The sequence below is a fragment of the Neomonachus schauinslandi genome, chromosome 2 (genome assembly GCF_002201575.2).
Source record: "Neomonachus schauinslandi chromosome 2, ASM220157v2, whole genome shotgun sequence".
NCBI lineage: Eukaryota > Metazoa > Chordata > Mammalia > Carnivora > Phocidae > Neomonachus > Neomonachus schauinslandi.
In genome coordinates, this window is record NC_058404.1 from 177,797,816 (window position 1) to 177,805,452 (window position 7,637).

Consider the following 7,637-nt stretch of genomic DNA (forward strand, 5'->3'; position numbering starts at 1 on the left):
ACTTCCAAAGAAAGGATAAAGCCTATATGTAAAAAATAAACATCCCACAAAATTTTCAACTGCAACATGGGCTGCTCAAAAGTAATAAATCAAGGTCTTTATATTTAGGATATAAAAGACAAAACTGAAAAACTTTTAATTTTATATCCAGCTCTCTATTTTACGTGTGAGTTCTTAAATGCTCAATATTAAGTTTAAAATTGTAACTTACTACAAATATAAATTTAAGGCATTTCAAACATTTATTTAACCAAAATTAATGAAGAAACCGGTAAGATGTAAAAATTGGTTCAGGGTGAGTCCAAAAAGCATGTATATATTCAATTAGGAATCTGAAATAAATTTGTTTTATAAATGCAATATTAGATTTCTTTTTGTATTGGAAGGTGATCAACTGCACTTCTAACAGACAAATTTGTTTGTATTTCAATGGAAAATAATAATTTGCATTGCTATTCATTTTCTACATTTTACAAAGTAGTAAAATAACAATAAGAAGCAAAGACTTCAGGCATTAATATAATCCTTCTGGGTTGTAGTGTTTCAATGAAAAGACACTTTTTAGTCTATGTCAGTCCTTCTCAAGGGTTTAAATTAAATGACATCATTAGACACGGAAAAGATTCTGAATATTTGCTATCTGTGCACATTTTTTTTAAATACAAAAATCATAATGGTGAAATACACAGAATTGAAATAAAAATTTTGTAGGTAAATCTGATCTATAGTTAACTTAAGATACTGTGTTGATGAGATAAAGGGAAACATTACATATGTTGCCTACTGCTTAACGTTCTTCCACTTTCATTTCTGGTAATAGCACCTCTGTTTGCCCGTAGGGAGCATATACCTCAAATTTAGACAGTGCTTTGATCGTGGAATTAATACATTTAGGTATGAGTTAGTGTGTTAATTAGAGAAATGCAGTAAATACACATACTAAATAAATATGTTAAGTAAACTTAGAAAAATATGGTGCACAGCTAGCAGACGTAAAAAAGAAGAAACCTTAGTTGACTGAATATGTCACAGAGGAAGGAAAACAAGCAAAAAATAGCCAGCAAAACATAAATAAGTCCAAATATAATAGAAACTAAAATATATATAATTAGGTTATATTCTTCCTTTAAAAAAGTGTTTAAATCAAGTAAATAATAATAATAACATATGCTGTTACAAGAAAGACTTAAATTATAATGGCACAGAGAGTTTTAGAAAAGTGAGGGTAGATTATATAAATTATGATTCAGTGATTTAATAGGTTATTATACAGTCATAGAATATAATTTGTGGTAAATCCACCCTTCCAGGTGCACAGACACAAAGAACTTGGAGGCATCATTGATACCCATAGTCAAGTCAACAAAAAATACTACTAGCCCTACCTCAACATGCAGATAGAATACAATCATTTATCAACATCCTCCCACTACTTCCCTGAACTAACTCACCATCATTTCTCATCTGAATTATTTCAACATCCTCCTAAATGGTTTGCATAATGGCTGATGGTGATCTTTTTCAAAATAAAGTCAGCTTCTCATATTCCTCTATCAAACTGAAAAAGTTCTTCATTACAAACAGTTATAGCCTCAAAAGTCTTTTTGGACTGGAGACATATGGTTCGATTTCAAGTTTTGGGGCATGAACTATTAAAATAATGAATTTCCAACCAATTAGACTTCATATGACACATTGAAGTTGCTCAGTAAATAATAACTGAATAAAGGAAAGAACAATGAGAGATTACATCTTCTGACATGTTTTTTCTCAGAACAGAGAGACCAGACATGCTAAAGGATACAAGCTATAGTAAATGCAAATAATTCTACCATTAAAATTGATGTAGTAGACATGTAGAGTAATAGTACTCCCCCAAATTAGAGAGCACATATTTTTTTCAAGCACATATGAAAATTTGACAAAATATAATAGCATAATAATCTTTTTTTAAAGGTTTTGTTTATTTATTTGAGAGAGAGAGAGAGACAGAGAGAAAGAGCACAAGCAGCAGGAGGGGCAGAGGGACAAGCAGACTCCCCTTTGAGCAGAGAACCCGACACAGGACTAAAACCCAACACCTGAGCTGAAGGCAGATGCTTAACTGACTGAGTCACCCAGGCACCCCAATAGCGTAATAATCTTTAAAAGATGTAGCAAATACATTCCAAATAATCAACATCAAATATGTCACATTTTATGTCAACAATGCAATAAATTTGATTTTTTTTTTTTGAAGGACACAAGCAGAAAAGTTTATTAAAGTGAAAGTGTTACAGGATTCCTTCTCCTTTAGTGCCTGTAGTTCCTGGTTACACAGCTTCAAAGAATGAAGAGGTAGACCAAACGGTGGTGGGCAGAAAAGTTTACTGAGCAATAATAAAGTTTATTTATTTTTTATTTTTTATTTTTATCATGTTTAGTTAGCCAGCATATAGTACATCATAAGTTTTTGATGTACTATTCAACGATTCATTAATTGAGTATAACACCCAGTGCTAATCACAATAAATTTGATTTTAAAATATGTCTTAGTCCTCTAATACTTGGATAAAAATAATATTGCCTTTATTTATAGATGACAAAAAATTGTTATGTTACTATGAAAAAAATTAGCAAATAATCTAAGATGAGTGATAAAGAAAATGTAAATTTTAAAAATTATTAGATATACCCAAAATGCTTCTTAAAGGTAATTATATACATATATGATTTATATTATTTAAAATAAGCAAGCAAAAATATAAAACTAGAACCACAGAGTAGAAAACAAAGTAAAATAAAATAAAATACAGATTAGAATAGAAATTAATAAAAATGATATTCTAAATGAAGATCTCATTCTTAGAAAAGATTGATGAAGTGGATGAATATCTGACAAAACTTATCACAAACAAAATTGAGGGGACATACACACACATATATATATATATAATTATTAAAAACTATAAAATGTGTATAATAAAAAATAAGACAGAAACTTTAATATCATCAAAGAACACTGAAAAAATTCATGGCAAAACATTTTTTTTTTTTTTAGATTTTATTTATTTATTTGACAGAGAGAGACACAGTGAGAGAGGGAACACAAGCAGGGGGAGCGGGAGAGGGAGAAGCAGGCTCCCCACTGAGCAGGGAGCCCGATGCGGGGCTCAATCCCAGGATCCTGGGATCATGACCTGAGCTGAAGGTAGACGCTTAACGACTGAGCCACCCAGGCGCCCCGGCAAAACATTTTTTAAGCTTAAATGAAACACATATTTTTTTAAAAACAAACATAAACTGGCATAATTGGCTAAAGAAGAAGCGTTAATGGCTAGGATCCTGGCAAGGATGAGGAGAAAAGGGAATCCTTGCATATTGTTGATGGAAATGTAGATATACCCAGTATAGAAAACAGTATGGAGAGTCCTCAAAAAATTCAAAATATGCCTACCATATGATCTAAAAATCCCAGTTTATGGTATATATCTGAAAGAAATAAAAATAACATCACTATCTTGAAGAAATATCTGGACTCTCATGTTAATTGCAGCATTATTCACAATAGCTAAGACATGGAAATAACTTGTATCCATCATCAGATGATGGGTAGAGAAACTGTGGAAACTGTATGTTATACACATACAGATGTATAGAGATATAAATATTCACATTTATATATGAATGGATATATGTGGGAATATATATATATTTATATATATGATATCATGTATTTAGATATGTGGAATGTAAATAAATATCAAACACATAAAAACAGAGAATAGAATGGTGGTTGCCAGGAGTTAAGGAGGGGGAAAATGGGGAGATATTGGTTAAAGGGTACAAACTTTCAGTTATAAGATGAATAAATTCTGGGGATCTAATGTATAGCATGGTGACTATGGTTAATAATACTGTATTATTTGCTTAGCAAGTTGCTATGAGAGTAGAGTTTTAATGGTCTCACTATGACAACAACAACAAAATGGTAATTGTGTGAGGTAAAGGATATGCTGCGGTAAATATTTCACAATACATATATGCATCAAATCATCACATTAAGCACTTTAAACTTACACAACATTATATACCTTAACATAGTTGAAAAGAAGAGAAATGTAGGTAAGTTTTGCAAGCAACACTCAATGAAAAAGAAAATTGAAAATGACAATTATATTTTTTGTAAATTTTAAAACCACACAAACAAAGCAATACTAATATTTACAGATGCACACATTTACCTTTAAAAATATACCTGAGAAAGATATATAGTAGCTACACCACCAGAAGTGATGATATTTGGGCAGGGACAGAAAGGTATGAGACCACAGAGATGAAATGGAGCTTGGGACATCAACTGCATAACTAAAATATGAGTCTTTTCAAAAAAAGTTGGAATTAATCTTGCCGCATGCTAATTTTAAAATATAGTGAGAGAAAACTCAAAATGGATGAAAGACCTAAGTGTGAGACAGGAATCCATCAAAACCCTAGAAGAGAACATAGGCAGCAATTTCTTCAACCTCAGCCACAGCAGCTTCTTGCTAGACATGTCTCCAAGGGTAAGGGAAACAAAAACAAAAATAAACTATTGGGATATCATCAAGATAAAAAGCTTCTGCACAGCAAAGGAAACACTCAACAAAACTAAAAGGCAGCCTATGGAAAGGGAGAAGATATTTGCAAATGTCATATCAGATGAAGGGCTAATATCTAAGATCTATAAAGAACTTAATCAAACTCAACACCCAAAGAACAAATAATCCAGTCAAGAAATGGGCAGAAGACATGAACAGACATTTCTCCAAAGAAGACATACAAATGGCCAACAGACACATGAAAAAATGTTCCACATCACTTGGCATCAGGGAATACAAATCAAAATCACAATGAGATACCACCTCACATCAGTCAGAATGGCTAAAATTAACAAGTCAGGAAACAACAGATGTTGGCGAAGATGTGGAGAAAGGGGAACCCTCTTACACTGTTGGTGGAAAGGCAAGCTGGTGGCCACTCTGGCAAACAGTATGGAGGTTCCTCAAGAAGTTAAAAATAGAGGTACCCTACGACCCAGCAATGGCACTACTGGGTATTTACCCCAAAGATACAAATGTAGGGATCCAAAGGGGCACCTGTACCCCAATGTTCATGGCAGCAATGTCCACAGTAGCCAAACAGTAGAAAGAGCCGAGATGTCCATCAACAGATGAATGGATAAAGTTGTGGTATATATATGCAATGGAATATTACTCAGCCATCAGAAAGGAAGAATACCATTTACATCAATGTGGATGGGACGACGTGGAGGGTATTATGCTGAGTGATATAAGTCAATCAGAGAAAGACAATTATCATATGGTTTCATTCATATGTGGATATAAGAAATAGCCAGAGGATCATAGGAGAAGGGAGGGAAAACAGAATGGGAAATCATCAGAGAAGGAGAACCATGAAAGACTCTTAACTATAGGAAACAAACTGAGGGTTGTGGAAGGGGGGGTGGATGGAGAGTGGGGCAACTGGGTGATGGGCATTAAGGAGGGCACGGCACATGATGTGATGAGCACTGGGTGCTATACGGAACTGATAAATTATTGGACACTCCATCTGAAACTAATGACGTACTGTGGAATTAAAAAAAAAAAATAGAGAGAGAGAAGCTGAGTATATGTGTATATTGTTTTACACTTTAGTTTTCTGTTGGATTGGAATATTTCACAATTAAAAATAAAACATTTAAATGAAACAGTTAAAATTTTGATAAGTAGTATATAACAAGAAGTGGGTTTTAATGCCTGTTGCTGCGTTTCCTTTCTGAGATCTTATAGAAAGCCATTTAGTTGCTCTATTTCCTCACTTGGGAATGGGATTATACCAGTCAAGACTGCAAAAAAAAAAGTTTTAGGTAGTTGAAAAATCCCATTTTATAATGTATGTAGAAGCTTTTGTAACTTGTATATTTATCACAGTCCAGATGTTTTTATGATTATTTGGTTGTTATGAATAAAATGATTTCAAGCAGTATTTCATTATATTCTTTTGACCCATTGCCAGGTAGTGTAGAGGTTCGATTCCACAACAGATGGAATCTGCAAAATCTCACTTTCAGTATACATATTTTTTTATTTTATCAAACATATATACCATACACCGTGTATATGTATTTTTTTCATGTGTATGTATCTTAAGCATGGGGGTGGAGTGCAGTTTTGAAATTCACCTTCTTACATCATTCTCAGTTGCTGAATGCCCACAGTATTTCAAAAGATGTATTTAGTTCATGCAAATTTGTGAAGCAAGTTTAGACTGACAGGTGCATGACGTAGGTCAAAATGTTATCAGATGGAGAGGAATGGCTTAAGAAAGTACAGAGATATCCCTGATATGGGAATACAGCAAAAAACAAGCTATTTCTGAGTAGTAAGAGAAGAGAGAAATTAATGGAGAAATTAATCCTCTGTGGTAAATATTTAAGGGCAGAGTGAATAAGCAGTGCAATTACAGAGTGCATTGTCTGACTTTTACAAACAAGAGGCAAGAAGCCCCTGAGCTGAGTTGCACGGAATGGAAGGACACTGGTCAAATGGCTTCTCTACTTGGCTTTCTAAATAGTTTATGACAATTGACTCTGTGTGCTTTGTAATTGGGCCTGATGGCTCTGTAATTACTTTGTCTCAAAAAACACTAAAATTATGAAGAGGCTTTATTTTTTCATTTGTGTTTTTCTTGCCAGTTCCTCCTTTGGGACCTGTAGCTGTAGCAACTTGATGACAACGTGTTTGTGGGAGAAGACTGTGTCCAGTGATTGTTTATCTTTCTTATTTCTGTTTTACTCAGCTTTGCTGCATAGGCATTATACTTCACATTCCAATTCCCCAGGAAGACAGTAATGTCTTTACTGAATTTACCTTTTGTTACCTAGCTATTGGAGATTAATGTTGAGGGAATCTGATGTCAACTCTGCCTGGGAAGAAAGGGGTTCGACCAAAAAGCAGAGAGTCTTAAGAGACAAGAAAGGGCCTGGCTTTCAGTTGTTAGAAGCTTGTTGTTAGATCAGCATGATTTATGTTACTGCCCATGCTACACAGTTTGTTCTGTGTATATGTTTTTATGTCTCTGTGCAAACTAACTTCTAATGATGTTGTGCATTCCTATCCTATCTTTTTTGTATCCTTCAATAAGATACTACCTCATATCACAGTTCTGTCTGTGAGCCGATGACTTAATGCTCACAGACAGGGTCAGCTCTATCCTAGGCTTCAGGACATGCATTTAGGATTTTGAAATTAAGAAATCAATAATTGAAGTATAAGAGATTTATCAATATTTAAGAGTTAATAATTAAGTTCCAATGTCTTATACTTACTGATAACAATTAGATGAAAATTATTATCAAAAATATGAAAGCATAGAAAGATTTGTATGAAAATAATATTACTCCAATCTCCCATGATAAATTATGAAGTTGATCCTGAGTTATTAGCAAATCTGCTTTCTAGCAGGAAAAATAGCAGTACTGTCACTATCAGCAACATTCATATTGTAATTATTGCAAAAACTTGAGGCATCTCAATTAGGAAGATACCCTTAAGCAAGTTTACTTATAGGCAACATAAATGAAAAAAAAAAAAAAGACAGAATAAACTTAATTG